Source organism: Acomys minous (assembly GCF_964271855.1).
Source record: "Acomys minous genome assembly, chromosome: 7".
In the NCBI taxonomy this organism is placed as follows: domain Eukaryota; kingdom Metazoa; phylum Chordata; class Mammalia; order Rodentia; family Muridae; genus Acomys; species Acomys minous.
Window position 1 is genome coordinate 121,069,215 of NC_140488.1, and position 22,549 is coordinate 121,091,763.

Here is a 22,549-nt window from a genome sequence, read left to right on the forward strand (position 1 = left end):
TGACTCAAGTTATTTTGCTAAAATGAAGTTCTAGTTGACCTTGAAAGTGTGTCTTGCAGTTGGGTGCAGCTGAGCTTATGGTTGGCAATTTCTGGGAACAATGATGCCATAGAGTCTCTCATATAAAATTAAATATAATTCATGGGCAACCTGACTTTGTATAGAGATTTATATCAGCAATGAGATGAGATCATGTGGCTGGTGGGCCTGAAATAAAACTATCTATAATTAAGCTACCAAAAAGGAGCAAGCCTCAATATGTCATTTCACATTGAATTGCCAAAACAAACAAATGGTAACTTATCCAGGCTCTATGCCACTCATACTGGTTTACCTTTATTTTAGCATAAAGATGATTGTTACTATGATTCACAATGCCCAGTTAGCATGGTTTGATTCTTTGCTAGGGTTTACAGTGTAAGAATCTCCATCTGCCCTCCCCCTTCTCAAAATATGAATAAATAAATAAATAAATATTTTGATAGGTAAATTTCCAAATCAAGGTTTATAATTTCTCCTTGTGTGAACATGAACAAGTTTGCTCATTTGTAAAATTGAAATACTTAATTTCCTAAAAAGATCAGGATTGGATTAGATCAAGGAAAGAACAAACCCAAACTAGCTCCTGGAAATGAAACTGTCAACTCCAACCTATGTACCATTTGCTGTCTGTGCTCATCATTGCAAAGACTCTGCTTTTCCCAGGCTTCTCAATATTTACAATCACATCACAACATTCAGGTCTTCTGTGACTAGCCATTCATAAGTATTGGAAACTAAGGACCATTCTGTCCTTGGAAAGATCTTTGCCTTCCCTCAAAACAGTGGATCTTGATCAGATTTATTATGTATACCGTGTTCTGTGCTACATGTGAGCCAGCAGGCCATAAGACAGGAACCAGGTCTCATTATAGATGGTTCCAAGCCACTATGTGGTTGCTGGGAAATGAACTCAGGACCTTAGAAGGAATAGCAGGTGTGATTCAGGAAGAGCCACATACTGACCTTTCGAACACCAGATTCAGATAGATGGAATGTTATTTGAATGCTGAAGAACTGACAGAGCAGGGACACAGCCTGTAATTGAGAATGACATTGGTTAGAAGAGCTGACCAGTTAGGGCAATGGTCTGAATTCCGGTTTCAAATACAATTTATGGCATCAAGTCCAAAGGCTCTCTATAAGAACCATGTAAATAATGTGTAAAGAAAATTGAGGACCAGATCTCCTTGTGACCCACAGTTGGAATAAGTAGTTGAAGCCTAGCTAGTTTTCCTCTTCTTGACAGATGGTGGCTCAATCCATCACATACCCCAGCTGCCTTCTATTTAAAGAACTTTGTGTTCTGGGCACTTTCTTGGACGATATGCACAGTCAAAGGAAGTGTTATCTTGATCTACAAGTTGGGTGTACTTTGTGCTGCCAGAATTTCCACATTCTTGACATACATGACCTTTGGAAGAATGCTTTTGTTGAAATGGTCCTACAGAGTATATGCACTAAAATCTCTTCTTCATCCTCATCCATGAAGAAGGCCCCTCAGTGATAATACTGTTTTAAAAACATGTATTTACCTTTAACAGCTGAGTTGTTAATGACTTTGCTTTTATCCGAATTTCAGCCTGCCTTTCTTCCTAACTCAGGTTTCATATGCCTTCTATAGAAGCTTTCAAATTTGGGAGAGCTTCTCTGTCTTCTCTGTCCCTCTTGATTCTTTTGTTTTCTCGGACTGACCATGCCTCCAAGTCATCCTTGTTGTTGTCCTTGTCAGTATTGGGTGAGTACAGGGCTATAAGGGGCCTGTTGTGCTTTATCTCTTTCTTGGTCTCTTCCTCTACAATCTTTATTGTGTAGTATTGCACCTCCCTAGCTGTGCTTTTTGCTTACTTTTCCAGTTCTTCTGTTTCAGTGTTTCAGCTTCTAGTTCTTGAACTGTCACTGGGTCATCCTTGTGAATGAAGACAGGCGTCATTCGAAGCTCCATTTCATCTTCACTGTGCATGTACTCTTCATACTCTGACAGTGCCTCTGACTCCTCACCAGAGCTTCCTTCATATATCATTTCCATGAATTCCATCTCTGCTTTTTAACTCTTTGTAGCTCACTGACGCATGATACCATGGCACTACTCTCTTTCTTCATCCTCAGTTTCTTCCTGTTCTTAATTGCTATTTTCTCATTCCATGTGCTAAGCATCTCCTTCTAGTTCAGGGTCACTTTCTCCTACTACTTCAGTGTCCATTATTTTCCTGTGTCGAGCCATTCTCTCTTCCACAGCTTAACTAATGTGGCTCTGCAACTGCATGAATCCAGGATCACTGGGTGAATCCTCCCCATTTTGCTCAGGCTTTGCTTCTTGTTCCTCTGCATTCCTAATGAATTGAAAGCCTTCATCCTCTTCATCTAAGAACTCTGTGGGGGTATAATCTGGCCTCTTTCCAGACACATAACATTTTACCTTCACTTTTTCCATTGAAATCTCACTTTAGTCATTGCGAACCGGGACGGCCCCATCTGTAGACTGAATGGGCCGCTGCTTTGTGAATGATCCTAAGAAGGACATGGTTATGGTTGTGGAGGCTCCCAAAATTTGATTGAATCCCAATGGCTAATAGGGAGGAATAGAACACTGCTTCTCACCTAGCTCCATTCAACATGACTGCGCATTTCCAGGTAGTAAGAGATTTATTGCGGGGAATCAATCCAGAAGAAGAGGGACAAACCTAGGAGTCCTGGTCCAGATGAAGACAAGAGGGACGTGGGCAGACCTAGCCCTTTTGTATGTCTTCTTAGGGGGCAGAGATTTCTATGGAAGGAATTTCCAGGGTGAGGATTAATGAGATTTCTAGTTCTGAACTTGAGGAGCTCAGGGATTGGTGGGATTTCCTGTTCAGGGGTTAGTCCATTCCCCTGCTTGTGGATTGTTGGGGTTTTGCAGGAAGCTCAGGGGTGGGTGAGATTTCCTGGTCAGAGGTTGCTTGGTACTCTTGCTCAGACTTTTTACCTCAAACTTGCATAATCTAGGATGGGTCCTACTGAAGGGCTGGAGATCAGTTTTGTGATAGTTACAGTGGTCCAATGTAGGGGCCTGGCTGCTGGTCCTTCTTCAGGAGAGGTCTGGCCATTTTCCTGCCTTAAGTATTACTAAGTTTTACAAGTTTACAAGAGAATCCATTGCAGAGAAGCCTTTCCTTTCCACATGAATGGCTGACTGAGACTGGAGAGGAGGTGCTGCCATCATGGGCAGCTCCTGTGATGGCTGGAGGCTGAGGGAGTAAAGTTTGTCATTGTTGTGACCATCTCCCAAGAAGAAGGACGTGGTCTCTACTCTGACAGGAATCACTTTTGCCTGCTCCTGTCTAGACTGCCTTCAATGGGAGAAAGATTATTCTGACAGTCCTGGCAATGTACTCCTTAAACATTCTGTGGCATGCTGTGCAAGAACGGGACCCACATCTCTGATGGGAAGGGGCTGACATGCCTCTTTGATACAATGCTCTCATGTCACTTGTTGTTTTGGGACTACAGGTATAAACTTTGGCCTTAGAAGGATAAGATAGATAATGGAGAACTATCTCCGAGGTTGCCAAATAAAGCCAGTTTTTGGAATAAAGCAGTGGGAGTTCTAATTTATTTTAAACCTAGATCTGTTATGTGAATGGTGTTTGTTGTGTTTTTTTTTTCAGAAAAGGTTTCCTTGTGTATACCTGGCAATCCAGGACTCAATTTGTAGACCAGGGGGGCCTCAGATTCACAGAGTTCTCCCTACCTCAGCCTCAGGTGTTCTGGGATTAAAGATGTGAACCACCATGCCTATCTAACATGAATATATTTGATTTTTCACCATGATTGGGATAAGAGGCTGCTTCCTAGCAGGTGAACGATTTGCCTCCTGCATGAGCAGGAGCCTGATCATTGCCAGCTACAGAGAGTTTAGTTCTGGTGAATTTGGGAAACATAAAAATGGGAGAGACTCAAAATGGGATTGGGACATGGTAGGCTGCTGCTAGTTGGCCTTGCTTCTGAGATTTCTGTTGCTGGCTTCCTGGTTTGCTGGGTAGCTGAACCGCTGGAGATTATGACAATGAAGATCAGACTGATAAATACTTGTCTCAAAGGCATGTATAGCAAAATAGAAAAAAATACAGCCCAGGCATGGCGATGCCCATAGATCTGATCTACAAAGTGCATTGTAGGACATCTGGGGATATATAGAGAAGTCCTTTCTTGAAAAAAAAAAACAAATAAGCTGGATGTGGTGGCACTGGCCTTTAATCAAATAACTTGGGATGCAGAGGCAGGTGGATCTCTGTGAGTTCCAGGCCAGCCTGGTCTACAAAGCGAGTCCTGGACACCCAAGGCTACACAGAGAAACCCTATTTTGAAAAAAGAATAAGAAAAATAAATACTTGCCCTGTGACTAAAAATATGCCCAATCATGGTAAGCAGTCCTTGTACACATGAGAAGAAAGCGTTTGCCCATTCACCAGAGTTGTGGGATACTCAGCAGGGAAGACTGTTTAGACATGGCTTGAAACCAATAGAAAGTCCTCATTAGCCACCAGGTAACTACACTGAGTGTACAGGACCCGAGTGTAGCACTGAGCCTTTCTCAGGGTGAGTTTTAAGGAAAAAAACGTGTCCTGGTTTGACATGTTTCATTCTGGGGACTTGTTACACTGGCAAGGGTCTTTAATAAAAGTCAGCCACATCAAGATCATTGTGATCAATAGTGTTTTCCATCTCTATAATATTCTTGCTATTTTATGCCTGTCTATCCCATCCAATATTGAAAAGAAGCATTAAAATCTATGGCTTGCACTCAGGAAACAAATGTAGGAGGATTTCCATGAGTTCCAGGCCAGTTGTGATGTAGAACAAAACCCTGTCTCAAAAATAATCTATGGCTCTGACTATGGATTTATCTTTTTGTTGTAGATTTGTGTTTGCTTCATGACAGGGTCTCCTTATGTAGCTCTGTCTTTCTGTAATAGAGTCTGTACCAGAACTGATGGAGATCTGCATGCTCCTGTCTCCTGAGTAGTAGGATTAAAGGCCACTACCACACCTGGCCCCTGAACCCCCTTGTTTGTTTTACTTGAAATGGAACCCAGGGCCTCATATGTGCTAGGGAAGCACCCCCCACTGAGCTCCCCTCCTGATGCCATGTTCATTTCTTTGTTGTTTTACTGACTGTTTAAGCATTCTTAGGGGAATCAATGTACTTTTAAGAATTACCATACCAGAGTTCCAAGATGGCATCCACCAGTATGCACCATATCTGATACACTGTGAGGAGACTAGGCACTTGAATGGAACCACAGACTGCTGGATCTTGAGAACTCTAGGTGAGTGGGGTCCCAAAATCTGCAGACCACTGGTGGGCCTAGCCCCAGGACAAGCAACAGCCCAGAGGTACTAAACCCACTCCCCAGACTGTCAAATGGAATCTACATGCAACCTGCAGCCAGCATACAAAGCAGAAATTCGCAGTGTGGGGAGGTGGTATTCCAGAGTCCCTGGCCTGAGGAGTCTCAAGGAATAGGGTGATACTGCCCTTGGATCCTTCGACTCATCCCATGCCAAACTGTGGAGGTCACCTGCCCAGGCCTAGTGGAAACACAGGTGACGGGTCCCACCAAAAGCAGCTAGAATGAGTGTGCAACTTGCAGGCCTTCATGGGCTCAATCTAAAGCCGGACAGAACGGAATGAACCTGCAAACAGGAATAGTTAGAAACCAGCTTAGAATGCTCCAACAGGCCCAGCAGGATCTCCCATGATATAGGGAGAGATGGGTTGTGCCTGCAGTGTCTAATCGCTGACCTAGAGGGAAATCTGAGCATCTTGGCTTAGAGGTTCGCGGAAAGTACAGGCACCTTGGATCCTGCCAGTGGCCTGAATCTGTATTGTCTCTGGCCTGAGACGCACTGTTTCTGCATTCTCCAACCGACAGAATCTATCTGGATCACCCCCCACATGCCTGGCAGGATCTCCCAAGTTGTTGGGAGACGTGGGGCATGCCTGCAGTGACGAATTGCTGACCTAAAGGGATCTCTGAGCATCTTGGCTTACAAGGTCGTGGAAAGTGCAGGCACCTTGGATCCTGCCAGTGGCCTGAATCCATATTGTCTCTGGCCTGTGATGCACTGATCCTGCACTCTCCAACAGAGAGAACCTAGCTTATTCAGCTCCCACAGGCCCGGCAATACCTCTCAAGTTCCTGGGAGAGGCTGGACACTTCAAAAGGGTATAAAGGTAGAGCTAAAAGACAGATACACCCCAGAAGATCTGATCCAGCTGGGGCTTTGGCTACAAAGCAATAGGAAGGACAGGCAGCAGGGACCAACTTACCCAACCAGAGTGATTGGCTACTGACATTGTTCTAGGTCCCAAAAGTGCTGATCTGAATTAAATCAGTAAGGTGAAAGGGTACAAGCAGAAACTTGCTTTGGCTGTTTCAGTCTGGAGCCTAGGGTATAGTGAAAAATCAACAGGAGAGAAACAGGATCGCCTGCCTGTTCCAAGGAAATACTATCTGATCTGCACAGGCAAGGGCACCTAGCCTATAATCAGTCATCAACTATCCACTCTCAACCAGAGAACATCACTAGAAGCTACCTCCCAATATCAGAGACACCAAAATGACAAGAGGACAGTGAAAGAATACCAACAAAAATAAAAGCAGTTTGTCATCTCCAGATCCCACCAATCCCAACAAAACAACACGGAAAACCAGAAAACAATTGAAATACAAGAAAATGACCTCAAGTCCTTAGTAAGGAAGATGATAATGGAAAAAATGAATAAAATCTGTAAACAATTGCAGGAGGAGACCAACAAGAGGGCTGAAGATTTAAAAGAGACATGTAAAGAGGCACTAGAAGAATTTCAGAAAAATACAAATAACCAGATGAAGGAAATCATTAAAACAGTTCAAGACCTGAAGACAAAATGGAAACTATGATAAAGGAACAACCGAAGAAAAACATGGTTGGGAGGTATCAGAGAAGAAAGCAAGCATCTCGAGGTGACCTTATTTAACAGAATGCAAGAAATGGAAGAGCGAGTATCAGGACTTGAAGATACAATCATAGAACTCGAAACAACCATCAGAGAAAATGCTAAATCTGAAAAGTTCCTGACACAGAACATCCAAAAAGTCAAGGACACCATGAAAAGATGAAACATGAGAATAATAAGTATTGATGAAAGAGAGGACACCTGACTCCACAGCCCAGAAAATATCTTTAACAAAATCATAGAAGAAAAATATCCCCAATTTGAAGAAGAAAAGGCATATGAGCATATAGGAGGCCTACAGAACACCAAATAGAATGTACCAGAAAAGAAAATCTTCCTGCCACGTAATGATAAAAACACAAAATATACAGAACAAGGAAAAAATATTAAAAGTGGCAAGAGAAAAAGGCCGAGTAAAATACGATGGCAAAACTATCAGAATTACTCCCAACGTCTCAGCAGAAAGCATGAAGACCAGAAGGGCCTGGACAAAGGTCTTGCAAACCATATGAGCACACAGAATCCAGGCAAGATTACTATACCCAGCAAAACTCTCAATAACCATTGATGGAGAAATCAAGATTTTCCATGAAAATAAAAACAAATCCAAACAGTACCTAGCCACAAATCCAGCTTTACAGAAGTTACTAGAAAGAAAACACCAGCCCAAAGGGCCAAATTACAAACAAAGTTACGTAGGAAATAGTTAACTACACCATCAAAAAATTACAATCTCACAAAATCTCTACTGTAACAAACAGCAAATAGTAAGGAACTTAGCAGTCACTGGCCATTAATATCTTTCAACGTCAATGGTATTAATTCTCCAATAAAAAGACACAGACTAATTGAATGGGTGCATAAACATGACCCAACATTCTTCTGCATTTAAGAAACACATCTCAACCACAAGGACAGACATTTGGGGAAAAATATTTCAAGCAAATAGTCGCAAGAAACAAACTGGGGTAGCCATTCTAATATCTAATAAAATAGACTTTCAACCAAAATTAATGAAAAGGGATGAGGAAGGACACTTCATACTCATCAAAGGTAAAGTCAACCAAGAAGACATTACAATTTGGAACATCTATGCTCCTAATGCAAGGGCATCCACATTTGTAAAAGAGCTATTAACAAAGCTTAAACCACTTATCGATCCCCACACATTAATAGTGGGAGACTTCAACACCCCACTATCACTGAAGGATAAGTCTTTGAATCAAAAACTAAGCAGGGAAATAACTTCATTAACCAATGACATGAATCAAATGGATCTAATAGATATCTACAGAACTTTTCACCCAAATGCAAAAAATTATACCTTTTCCTCAGCACCCCATGGAACGTTCTCTAAAATTGATCACACTGTAGGTCATGAAGCAAGCCTCAATAAATATAAGAAGATTGAAATAATGCCTTGTATCCTATCAGGTCACCATGGTCTAAGGCTGGACTTCAACAACAACAGAAATAAGAAAAAGCATACAAACATATGGAAACTAAATAACTCTCAACTTAATGACACCTGGGTCAAGGAAGAAATAAAGGAAAAAATAGTGGACTTTCTGAAATTCAATGAAAATGAAGGTACAACATACCCAAATTTGTGGGACACAAGGAAGGCAGTGCTAAGAGGAAAATTCATAGCACTAAATGCTTTTAGAATGAAAATGGGAACATCCCACATAAACAACTTAACGACACATCTGGCAACCCTAGGGAAAAAAGAAGCAGAAACACCCAAGAGGAGTAGATGTCTGGAAATAATCAAGCTCAAGGCTGAAATCAATAAATTAGAAACAAAGAGGACAATTCAAAGAATCAACAAAACCAAGAGCTGGTTCTTTGTAAAAATTAATGAGATAGACAAACCGTTAGCCATACTAACTAAAAGACAGCAAAACACTATCCAAATCAACAAAATCAGAAAGGAAAAGGGAGACATAACAACAGACACCAAAAAATAAAAGAATCATAAGAACCTACTTTAAAGGCATTTATGCCACAACATTTGAAAATCTAAGGGAAATGGACAAATTGAATCAAGATCAGATAAACAAATTAAATTGCTCTATTTAACCTGTAGAAATAGAAGCAATCATTTACAGTCTTCCAACCAAAAAAAGCCCAGGGCCAGATGGCTTCAGCACAGAATTCTACCAATTCTTCAAAGAGGAGCTAATACCGATACTATTCAAGCTATTCCAAAAGATAGAAATGGATGAAACATTACCAATTCCTGCTATGTGGTCACAGTCACACTGATACCTAAACCCCACAAAGACCAAAAAAAAAAAAAAAAAAAAGAGAGAGAGAGAATTTCAGAGCAAATTCTCTTACAAACATTGACTCAAAGATAATCAATAAAATACTCACAAAACGAATACAAGAACATATCAAAGACATCATACAGCATGACCAGGTAGGCTTCATTCCAGGCATGCAGGGATGGTTTAACATATGGAAATCCATCAATGTAATCCACCATATAAACAAACTGAAAGAGAAAACCACATGATAATCTCCTTGGATGCAGAAAAAGCATTTGACAAAATCCAACACCCATTCATGTTTAAAGTTCTGGAGATATCAGGAATACAAGGCACAAACCTAAACATAATAAAGGCGATATACAGCAAGCCAATAGCCAACATTTAATTAAATGGAGAGATACTCCAGGAAATCCCTCTCAAATCGGGGACCAGACAAGGTTGGCCACTTTCTCTATATCTCTTCAAAATAATTCTTGAAGTTCTAGCCAGAGAAATAAGACATCAAAAGGAGATCAAGGAGATCCAAGTGGGAAAGGAAGAAGTTAACTTATCCCTATTTGCTGATGGTATCATAGTGTACATAAGTGATCCCCAAAATTCCACCAGAAAACTCCTATAGCTGATAAACACCTTCAGCAACTTGGCTGGATACAATATTAACTCAAAAAAGTCAGTACTTTATGGAATACAGATGACAAACAGGCAGAGGAAGAAATTAAGAAAACTACACCCTTCATGATAGCCACAAGACATATAGAATAACTAGGAGTAACTCTAACCAAGCAAGTGAAGGACTTATTTGAAAAAAAAAACTTTAAATCTCTGATGAAAGAGATTGAAGATGACATCAGAAGATGGAGGGATCTACCCTGTTTGTGGATGAGGAGAATTAACACAGTAAAAATGGCCATCTTACCAAAAACAATTTAAAGATTCATTGCAATCCCTCTCAAAATACGTACAAAATATTTTGAAGATATTGAAAGATCAATTCTCAACTTCATATGGAGTAACAAAAAGCCCAGACTAGCAAAAACAATCCTATATAATAAAAGATCCTACGGAGGAATCTCCATACCCTATCTCAAGCTGTACTATAGAGCAACAGTAATTAGAACAGCATGCTACTGGAACAGCAATAGGCTGGTGGATCAATGGAATCGAATTGAAGACCCAGAGATGAATCCACATACATTTGGTCACTTGATTTTTGACAAAGATGCCAAATCTATTCAATGGAAAATAATAGCATCTTCAGCAAATGGTGCTGGTCTAACTGGATGTCTACATGTAGAAAAATGCAATTAGAACCCTATTTGTCACCATGCACAAAACTCAAGTCCAAGTGGATTGAAGACCTCAACATAAAACCAGAGACACTAAATCAATTAGAGGAAAAATTGGAGAAGATCCTGGAACACATTGACAGAGGACACAACGTCCTGAACAGAACACCAACGGCCCAGGCATTAATGTCAACAATTAATAAATGGGACCTCATGAGGCTGAGAAGCTTCTGTAAGGCAGGAGACACTGTCAACAGAACAAAGTGACAGCCTACAGAATGGGAAATTTTCTTCACCAACCCTTCATCTGGCAAAGGTCTAATATCCAAAATATATAAAGAACTCAAGAAATTAAACACCACCAAACCAAATAACCCAATTAAGAAATGGGGCTCAGAATTAAACAGAGAATTCTGAACAGAGGGATATCAAATGGCTCAGGAACACTTAAAGAATTGCTTAGCCTTGTTAGTCATCAGAGAATTGCAAATCAAAATGACACTGAGATTCCATCTTACACCCATCAGAATGGCTAAGATCAAAAACTTAAGTGACACCACATGCTGGAAAGGATGTGGAGAGAGAGTAACACTCCTTCCTTGATGGTGGGAATACAAACTAGTACAACCACTTTGGAAAGCTATCTGGCACTTTCTCAGAAAAATGGATATAGGGCTTCCTCAAGACCCACCTATTCCACTCCTTGGAATATACCCAGAAAATGCTCTACCACATAACAGAGACATATGCTCAACCATGTTCATAGTTGCCTTATCCACAATAGCCAGAACATGGAAACAGCCTAAGTGTCCATCAGGAGAAAATGGATAAAGAAACTGTGGTACATTTACACTGTGGAATACTATTCAGCTATTAAAAACAAATTCCTGAAATTTGTGGACAAATGGATTGAACTAGAAATTATCATAATGAATGAGTTCACCCAGAAGCAAAAAGAGACATATGGTATATACTCACTATATAGAGACACTAGCCCAAGGGGGATGTCCCATGAAAGAATGAAAGATTTCACTTACCAGGAAAGTGGGTCAGAGGGGAGAACATACTATTGGGACTTTAGGTGAGAGAAGCATGGGAGAATGGGGAAGAAGGATCCAGAGGGTCCTGGAAACCTGCAAGAAAAACATTATGATGGGCAGATCTGGGTCCTGGGGTCCTGCTCAAACTATGGCACCAGCCAAGGAAAATATAGGCAGTAAACTTCGAACCCCTACCCAGACCTAGACGATGGACAGGACATTCTCCACCTTTGAGTGGAGAGGGAGGTCTGACTTTCATACAAACTCTGGTGCCCCATTTTTGACCACGTCCCCTTGATGGGGAGGCCTGGTGGAACTCAGAGGAAGGATAACATGTCACCAAGAGGAGACAGGATACCTTATGAGAATATATAGGTTAGGAGTGCCCCCTCAGTCACAGACATAGGGGAGGGGAAAAGGGGGAAGCAGGAGGGAGGGAAGAATGGGAGGACACAAGGGATATGCTAATGAATAAGATATAATATGAATAAATTAATAAAATATTTTAAAAATTATCATACCATTGGGCATGGTGGTCCACATTTCTACCAGCAGTACTTGGTAGGCAGGGGCATAAGTAAGTATAACAAGACCTTCCTTGTTCACACATTGAGTTCCAGTCCAGCCAAGGCAATCTCAACCATATCCCCCAATGAAAATCTCAGTTATTAGTTATATGTACCACATCTCTCACTTTCTCTGTTTCTGTGTTTCTGTCTTTCTCTGTCTCTGTATGTCTCTGTCTCTGTCTCTCTGTCTCTGTCTCTGTCTCTCTTTCTCTTTTTCTCTGTGTTTGTTTGTGTGTGTCTGTAAAACAATAATAAAGAAGAGAGCATGACTTTGCAGGGAGAGTTAGAGGGAGATCTAGAGTGCAAGGTCCCTAATTATTAAATAATCAGGAAAGAATGAAATTATATTTTTAAAAAACAAAGTGCATCTGGGTGTGGTGGAACACACTGCCTATTGCAGCATGTGAGAGGAAGAAACAGGGGGATCACTTCAAGTTTGAGGCCAGCCTGGATTCTATAATGAGTTCCACACCAACCAGGGCTACAGAGAGACCTTTTCTCAAGAATAATAGAGTTTATGAGACTGCAGAGATGGCTCAGCCATGAACAACATTCGTCATAGCCAAGAGTGCTGGCAAATGCCTGTATTTCTAGCATTCAGGGAGGCAGGGGCAGATGGATTTTTGTAAGTTTTAGGTGAGCCTGTTCTACAAATTGAGACCAGGACAGAAGGACAGCCAAGGCTACAGAGTGAGATTCTGTCCCGAAAAAAAAAGAGCAAAACCAGAAGGAGGAGGAGGAGGAGGAGGGGGAGAAAAAGGAGAAGGAGGTCATCATTCTTTCCAAAGACAGAGGTTCTATTCCCTGCACACACATGGTTGCTTTCAACTGTTCCTAATTCCAAGTACAGGGGATCCAAAGCCATCTTCTGATGTCCCTGGTGTTAAGACACCAAAACTTGTCTATTTCATGTTGCTCCATGTTGTTGCCTCCAGGTGCAGGCTTCTCTTTTTGGTTCCTGTAAGTGTGTCTTTCCTGAACACTTAAATTGCTCACACTTGTAATGAGACTAGTCCTCTCCTCTTAGTTAGAGTAAAGTCATCCTGTATTTTGGGGGAGAAGGGAGCTGTGTTTTGTTTTTTGGAGAAAGGTTTTCTCTGTGTACCCCTAGCTATCCTGGAACTCACTCTGTAGAGCAGTCTGGACTCCCTTGAACATATCTCTCTGTAGACAGAGTGCTGAGATTAAAGACTTGTGCCAGCACCACCCAGCAGGTAACTCCAGGCTGCAACAAGTCACCAGGTAGGCATCATATGTGACAGACTTCAGTACAATTGCTGACAGTCAGACAGTGTTTGCAAAATCTAGAGATGTGCCCCATCAGGACAAAAATGTAGGGTGTGACCAGACATAGAACATAACTGTTGTCGTGATTACCAAGCAGCGCAAGGCCCTGGCCCAGCCCCAAAGCAGAAGAGTTTATTAGAAAGTCTTAGAGATGGAAGGACAAATAAACTGGATGTTGTGGAGCAGCCCTTTAATCCCAGCACTTGGGAGGCAAAGACAGGCAGATGTCTGAGAATTTGCCCAGGAATCCAGAGCTATAAAGAGAAATCCTGTCTTCAAACAACGAAACAAAAAAAGACAAAACAAACCATTCATATACCATAAGTAGGTTATAAAAGAAACCAAGACTTTCACTACATTTACCCATTTTAGTTAAAAACAACAACAAAACATGGCTTTTTCTCTAACATTAATAAACTATATACCCTCTGTCATAGCTTCCTTTTTAGCTTGTGTGGGCTGGAGTCCACAGCCTTGAATATGAGCCCCAAGGGCCATGGGTCCTCTAGACAGGCCTCCGCCCTCTGTGCAGAGGGTGCACAGGCCTCCGACGGCAGGGGACACATGGTAGGGTCAGTGGCTATGCTCCTGTGATGAATACCAGCATTGGGCAAGGAGAGAGCATGGTGGATACATGAGAAAGTGTTGAGAATAGTGCCCAGTACAGACATAAAATAGGCAGGGTTTAATTTCATTTGATCAAAGGAAGATCCAGTTTATTCTCATGTAGTTAGTATGAAAAGTATGGAGCAGTAGAGGAATATGCCCTTTGAACCGATGACACTTCAGATTGAGGTGGAATGGTCAGGATTCACTCTTGACTCTAAGACTTTCTGTTTAACTTTTAAGGGTGTGTGTTGTGTGTGTGTGTGTGTGTGTGTGTGTGTGTGTGTGTGTGTGTGTGTGTGTGTGTGTGTGTAAATTGGTTTGGAGGCTAGATGATAACATCAGATGTCTTTACCTAATCGTGCTCCACCATATGTTTTTAACAAAAGGTGCCTCAATGAACTGGAGGCTCACTGATTTGGCTAGATGAGCTGATAAAAACTTCAGAGATCTTCCTGTCTCTACCCAAGTCTCCACCATCACTTCAGTTAAAGGTGCATGCCACAGTGCCTAGATTTTTACATGGATTCTGGGACCAGTCAGATGGTCAGAGGGTAAAAGTGCTTGCTTCCAAGCCTGAAGACCCAAATTTAATCTGTGATATCCACATGGTAGGAGAAAAGGACTCCCTGAAGAGTCTTTCATAGGACAGAATGTTCCTCAGTTTCCAACACTTATGAATGGCCATTCACAAAAGACATGAATGTTCTAATTTGGTTGTTGAAATTGAGGAGTCTGGGAAAAATACTTTCTTTGGATTGCTGACTGTGGAAAGCTGATGGAAAGTTTGGAGACCTAAGCATCATTCCCAGGAGCATGTTTGGGTAAGTTCTTTCCTTCATGTAATTCAATCCAGAACTTTTTAGGAAAGTAACTATTTCAGTTTTACAAATCAGGAAATGTGCTTATGTTCAAACAAGGAGAAATGATTAGCCTTGAGTTGAAAGATTACTTATTTAACAAATGTTTATTTATTTATTGAGAGAGAAAAAGACAAAGAAAGACAGAAACAGAGAGAGATTTATACATTGTAGACACTAGGAAAGAATAAAATCCTGGTCTCTGGGCATTGTGAATACTAGTTAGACTTGTCTTTATGTTAAAAGTAGGGTAAGCCAGTAGGAGTGACACAGAGCCTGTAAAGTTACCTGTAGTTTGTGTTGGCAATTCAGTGGGAAATGACTAGGTGGAGCTTGGGTTAAAAGAATATTCCGTGTTTCTTCCTGACATGTGAGGTGCTCCAAGGTGCCTGCCATCTTTTTTGTGGCATCATAGCTGCCCCTAGACTCTAGCGAAGCCAAAAATCATCAAAAAGAGGACCAAGATGTTGATCAGGCTCCAGTCAGACTAATATGACAATATCAAGTGATACGGGGCGGGGGGCACCGAGAGATATGGACAACAGGGTGCAGAGAAGATTCAAGGGCCAGATCATGATGCTCAACATTGGTCACAGGTCGATAGGAAACCAAGCACATGCTGCCTAGCAGCTTCTGGAAGTTTCTGGTCCGCAATGTCAAGGAGCTAGGAATGCTGCTGATGTGCAACAAAATTTTCTATGATGAGATTGCTAACAATGCTTCTCCAAAACCAAAAGACCATGATCAAAGAACTGCTCAGCTGGTCTTCAGAGTCACCAATTCTGACATCAGAATGCCCAGCAAAGAAAATGAGTAAATGGCTTGCATGCATATTTTGTTTTTAGATAAAGCCACAAATACAGAGAACAATAAGAACACTCTGCTCTTGGAGAAGACTAGAGTTTGATTACACAGCAGGGCCACTTACAACTCCTTGTAATTCTGGCTCTATTGGCACATGCAATCTTGAATGGAAGTCTCCGGCAGTCACCCCACTGTACCCACACATATACATAATTTAAAAAGAAAAATACAATTTTAAGAAAAAAGGCTAGGGCTGGAAAGAGAGGTCTGCAGTTCAGAGCACTGGATGCTTTTCCAGAGGACCCAGGTTCAATTCCCAGCACCCAAACAGCAGCTCACAACTCTCTATAATTTCAGTTCCAGAGGATCTAACAGCCCCATACTGACATACATGCAGGCAAAACCCCAATGTATATAAAATAAAGATAAGCAATTTGTTTTTGGTTTTTAAATGTATTTGTAATTTATATATTCACTTTAAATCCTGATCTTAGCTTCTTCTCTCCTCTCTTCCCAATCCTTCCCTCCAAACCTCTTGCCCTTTTCTCTCCTCATCCTCAGAAAAGGGGAGGCCCCCAGAAACCCACCCAAGCACATCAAAATGCATCAGTACTGAGCTCCCTCTTATCCACTGAGGCCAGGTAAGGTAGCCTGGTAAGGGCAAAGTGATTGAAAGCAGGCAACAAAATCTATGTTATACACAACAATCACTCAACTTATTAGGGGACCCACATGAAGGTAGCACCATATGTGTTGGGGGCCTACATCTACTCTATGCATTCTCTTTGGTTGGTGCTTCTGTCTCTGAAAGCCTCCATGGGTCTCTGTTACTTGACTCTACTGGTCTTGCAACATAGTTGTCCGCTATGGGTCCTACCCTTCCCTCTCACTTTTTTCCACACTAATCCCTAAAGCTCTCCTAATGCTTGGCTGTGAGTCTCAGCATCAGATTTGAACAGCTGCTGTAAGGGGCTTCGCAGAGAACAGTTATATCAAGCTCCTGTATATAAACATAGCAGAGTATCCTAAATGGTGTCAGTGGTTGGTTCTCTCCCATGTCGTGGAATTCAGGTTGGGCCAGGCATTGGTTGTTCAGTCCCTCCGTCTCTATCTTTATCTCTGCACATCTTGTAAGTGGGGTAAAATTTGGTCAGAAGGTTTTGTAGGTGGACAGGTGTTCCCTTCCCACCACTGTATGTCCTTCCTGGCTAGAAGATGGCATCCTCCATCTCAAGTCCCCTGCTGCTAATAGGCTCAGTTGGAGAAAGCCCCATATTCTCCCTGTAGCTAATCCAGTTGCCGGTCTTCAGCTTGTCTCTGTAATGCCCATGCCTTCAGTTTCCCTTTTCACTCCAGACCCTCAAACTTCCCCTCCCCACTCTCCCCACATCTGCTTCCAGCCCTCATTTCCCTCCCTACACCATCTCTTATATAGTTCCCTCTCTACTTCTTCATCCAAAACCTATCTATTTCCTGATCTGAGTGAGATTCAAGGAGGGCCTCCCTTGGGCCTTCCTTGTTACTTTACTTCTTTGGGCCCAGGATTTGTAGTATAGTTGATTCCTCTGTTTCACTGTGTACCTCATTTTTAACATTGGATTATGTGGTTTGTTGGTGTTTGATTTCTGGAGTTCATTATATGTTTTGGATATTATTCGTTTGTCAGATGTAGATTTCCAGAAGATTTTTTCCAACCCTAGGGTGCTCTTATCTTCTATTGACAATATCCTTTTTTCTTACAGAAGCTGTTCAGGTTCATGAAGTCCCATTTACTAATTTTTAATCTTAGAGACTGACATGTTTGTGTTCTGTTGAGGAAGTTGTCTCCTGTGCCAAGGAGTGCAAGGCTGGTTCCTCACTTAGTGTTTCTGATTTTTGGCTGAGGTCTTTGATCCACTTGGACTTGAGTTTTGTGTGGGGTCATAAATAGCTATCTAATTCCAATTTTCTTGTGTAGATGTTCAGTTGGACCATCAACATTTGCTGAAGATGTTGTCTTTTATTTTACCTTGTATGATTTGGACTTCATGGTCAAAAACCAAGTGTCCATAGGTATGTGGGTTTATTTCTGTGCCTTCAATTCAATTTCATTGATCGACCTGTCTGTTTCTATGCCAATTCCATGCATTTTTTATTACTGTTGCTCTATAGTACAACTTGAAATCTGGGATGGAATTTCATCTGGAAGATATTTTATTGTACAGAACTGTTTCAGCTATTCTGGGATTCTTGTTTCCTCAAATAAAGTGGAAAATTGATCTTTCAAGGTCTGCAGAGAGTTGTGCTAGAAATTTGATGGAAATTAATAAGTTAGAAATAAAGAGAACAGTCCAAAGTATCAACAAAACCAAGAGCTGGTTCCTTGAGAAAAATCAACAAGATAGACAAACCGATAACCAAACTACCTAAAAGGCAGAGAGACATACTCAAATTAACACAATCAGAAATGAAAAGGGAGACATAACAACAGACACTGAAGAAATAAAAGGAAATGAAAGATCCTACTTTGAAGGCATATATGCCACAAATTTTGAAAATCTAAGGGAAATGGACAATTGTTTTGAACAATTTCACGGGCCAAAATTAAGTGAAAAAAAGAAGGTAAACAAGCTAAATAGTCCCCTTTCCCCTATATAAATAGAAGTAATCATTGACAATCTCCCAAACATAAAAAAGCCCAGGGCTAGATGGTTTCAGTGAAGAATTCTACCAGACCATCAAGGATGTGTTAATACTGATACTCTTCAAGCTACTCCAAAAGATAGAAATGGATGGAACATTACCAAATTTATTCTATGAGGCCACAGTCACATTGATACCTAATCCTCACAAAGACCTAACAAAGAAAGAGTATTTCAGAACCATTTTTCTTATGAACATTGATGAAAAAATACTCGATAAAATAACACAAAATGAAAATAAGAACACATCAAAGATATCACTCACCATGACCAGGGAATTGATTTGAATCTGTAGATTGATTTTTGTAAGATGGTCATTTTTACTGATAACAGTACCAATCCATGAGCATGAGAGGTCTTTCCATCTTCTGATATCTTCTTCAGTTTCTTTATTCAGAGACTTGTAGTTCTTGCCATGCAGATCTTTGACTTATTTGGTTACAGTTATGATAACATACTTTATATTGTTTGTAATTTGTGGAGGATGTAGTTTCCCTAATTTCTTTCTCATTTGTCATTTGTTTACAAAAGGGCAACTGATCTTTTTATACATATATATTATTGCACATATATATAATAGATTGCCTATAGCAAGAAGAACCATGAAATAATCAGGAATTATATAAATTATATAAATTCTTAGTCTTTTGGCTATTTGTATTTGACAGCCTTGAAGAAGACATCTTTCCTACATTGGTGCATCTACATTTCTGAATGTAAATCAATGTCTACCACATATTGTCATTATCAATTAAAAACACCTATCTAGACCTAAAAACATCTTAACCCCTAAACAACTAAGTTTTGTTGTAAAACTAAGCTACATGGCCTTCTACTCCATCCATGAGAAGGAAGCTACTGATCTTTTAAAATTAATCTTGTATACAGGCACTTTGCTGAAGGTGTTTATCAGGTTTAGTTCACTGAAGGAATTTTGGGTATCACTTATGTATACTATCATATCTGCAAATAGCTCTATTTAACGTCTCCCTTTCCCATTTGTATCTCCTTGATCTCCTTTACTGTCTTATTTCTTTAGTTAGAATTTCAAGTACTATATTGAAGAGACATGGTAAAGCAGGCAGCCTTGTCCCTCATTTTATTGGAATTGCATTGAGATCTCTTCCTTCAATTTGATGCTACCTATCATCTTGCTGTAAATAGCCTTTATTATTTTTAGACATGGGCCTTGTATCCCTGATCTGTCCAAGGCTTTTATCATGAAGTGGTGTTGTACTTTGTCAAAGGCTTTTTCTGCATCTAGTGTGATGATCATATATTTTTCTCCTTCATATGCTGAACCACCCCTGTATCCCTGGCCTAATTCCTTTTCTTTGTCAAGTTTTTGTGTGTCTTCATAGAATTAGTAGGTAATTTTCTTCTGTTTCCATATTATGGAATTCTTGGGTATTAGCTCTTCTTTAAAGTCTGGTAGAATTCTGTGCTAAAACCATCTGGCTCTGTGTTTTTTTTTTTTTGTTTTTTTTTTGGTTGGGAGTCATCTACTTCTCTTTCGGGTGCGTGCTTTTATTATCTTATTTTTTTCTAGCACTTTCAACTGTGCTGTTAAGTTGCTAGCATGGGATTTTCCTAATTTCATTAATAAGGTGTTTAGTGGTATAAAATTTCACTTTGAACGGTTGTAATTTTGTCCCATATGTTTGGGTATATTTTGCCTTCATTTTCATTGAAATCTAGAAAGACGTTAATTTCTTTCTTATTTTGTCCGTGATGCAGTTTTTATTGTGTAGGGAGCTGTTCAGTTTCCATAAGTTTGTAGGCTTTCTGTTGTTTCTGATGTTGCTGAGTTCTAGATTTAATCCATGGTGGTCTGATAAGATGTAAGGGGTTATTTCAATCTTCTTGTATATGTTGAGGTTTGCCTTGTGACCAAGTATATGGTCAATTTTGGAGAAGATTCCCTGGAATGCTGAGAAGAGGATATATTCTTTTTTGTTTTGGTGAAATGTTCTGTGGATATCTGTTAGGTCCATGTGATTCATGACACCTATTAGTTTCATTGTTTCTCAATCTAATTTCTGTTTCAGTGATTTGTCCATTAGTGAGAGTGGGGTGTTGAATTCTCCCACAATTTTTGTTTGTGGTTCAATGAGTGATTTAGCTTTAGTAATGTTTCTTATATGAATGTGTGTTTTTCTGCATTTGTGGCAGAGATGTTCAGAATGATGATGTCATCTTGGTGTATTTTTCCTTTCTGATCTCTTTGGTTAGATGTGGTTGAAAGTCTATTTTGCTAGATAGTAGAACAGATTTTCCAGCTTGCTTCTTGAGTCCATTTGCCTAGAGCAGCATTTTCAAACCCTTTCATCTGAGGTGCTATATATATTTATTGCTGAAATGTGTTTCTTTTGTGCAACAGAATGATGGGTCTTGTTTTCACATTCATTATGGTAAACCAGTATCTTTTTATTGGGGATTTGAGGCCTTTGATTTTGGGAGATATTAATGACCAGTGGTTTAGTTTCTGTTATTTTGATGATGGTGGTGGGAGTGTGTGTGTGTGTGTGTGTGTGTGTGTGTGTGTGTGTGTGTGTGTGTTGTGTCTGTGTGTTTTTCTTTTTTTCAGATTTGTGGGTGTAGGGCTACTGATTTTCTCTGGTTTTCTCCTTAGGTTGGAGTATTTTACATTATCTTTGCTAGCGCTGCATATACTTGATTTTGTCATGGAATATCTTGCTTCCTCCACCTATGGCGATTGAAAGTTTTGTTGGATATAGTAGTCGGGGTTAACATCTGTTTTCTCTTAAAGTCTGCATGACACCTTTCCAGGCCATTTTGGCTCTTATATGCATTGTGTAGAATGAAGGTTTAATTCTGATAGGATTGCCTTCCTATGTGACTTGGTCATTTCCTCTTTCTGGTTTTAACATTCTTTCTTCATTCTGTACATTTAGCATTTTGTTTTTTATGTAATGTGAGGGTTCAATTTTCTAGTCCAATCTATTTGGAGTTCTGGAAGCTTTTTATATGTTTATAGGTATCTCTTTCTTTAGGTTGGTTATGTTTTCATCTATGGTTTTTTGAAAATATTTTCTGGGGCTTGGAGCTAGGAATCTTTTCCTTCTATTCCTATTCTAGACTTCGTCTTTCATAGTGTCCCATATTTCTTGGATGTTTTTGTTCAGTAGATTTTTAGTTTTTACTCTTTCTTTGATGTATAGATTACATCACCATGTTATCTACACTAGAGATTCTGCCTTCATCTCCTTTGTTCTGTGGCTATTGGTGCTGCAGGTGGTGAGTGTATTCTCTTCCCTAGGTTTTCCATCTCCAATTGCCTCTTATTATGTTTTCTTTATTATTTCTAAAACCATTTTTATATTTTGAACAGATTTGTTCATTTCTTTCTCTGATTTAATTTTGTCAATGTCTTTATCTGATTGGTTGGTGGGCATATCTGTGAGGAGGTGCTTTGAGTAGTAATCAGTGCATGATAGTTTATCCCACTGTGGGTGATACCATCCATAGCCAAGTTGTTGTGGGCTATATTAGACAAGATTAGAATGAGATTGATACTAAGTCAGAAAGGACAAAGCAAGCACTGTTCTTCATGTCTTTTACTTTGTGTTCCTACACTGAACTCTCTCAGAGATGATCTGTGACCTAAAGATGTAAACCAAATAAACTCTTTTATCTCTGAGTTGCTTTTGGTGACAGTGTTTTATCATAGCAAAACAAAGGAAACTGGTAGCAAGTGTTGTTGCTTTGATGGACCATATCAATATGAGTGCTCCTGAGTTTTGTCTATAGAGACTGTGGGATGTTTGGGATGAAAATTGGTTGAATGCTCATGGCTCAATGACTTGGTAGAACTTGGAAGGTAAAAAAGCTAAGTCAAGAATGGCCTGCACATCAGTCACCCATCCACCACCTTTTCTGGCACTGACACTGTATGGAGACTACCCCAGAGCTCCTGGTGAATCACCAAGACAATTCCACTGCCTACCTGCTTATGAGTGACCCCATATAACATCATATCTGGCACTGACGTTACAGATGAATGCCAATATACTTGGTGACATCCTGGGAATTGATGTTAAGATTTTATTGCTGAATACAGCATATATTGGAGTCCCAGAACATAGATAAATACAGCTG

At 40.2% G+C, this 22,549-nt stretch overlaps 1 protein-coding gene and 1 pseudogene across 2 annotated transcripts in view; one reads left to right on the plus strand and one right to left on the minus strand.

The window, feature by feature from the left end:
* Nucleotides 1–2,563, minus strand: part of LOC311601282 (microfibrillar-associated protein 1-like) — a 164,259-nt pseudogene extending 161,696 nt beyond the window's left edge. The window contains exon 1 of the transcript in view: nucleotides 1,600–2,563. The product of the transcript in view is annotated as a microfibrillar-associated protein 1-like (transcript). The remainder of the gene's footprint in view (nucleotides 1–1,599) is intronic.
* The window catches only part of LOC311602703 (claudin-34-like), a 224,355-nt gene that overhangs the window by 181,016 nt on the left and 20,790 nt on the right, over nucleotides 1–22,549 (plus strand). The gene's annotated exons all lie outside the window — the stretch shown is intronic.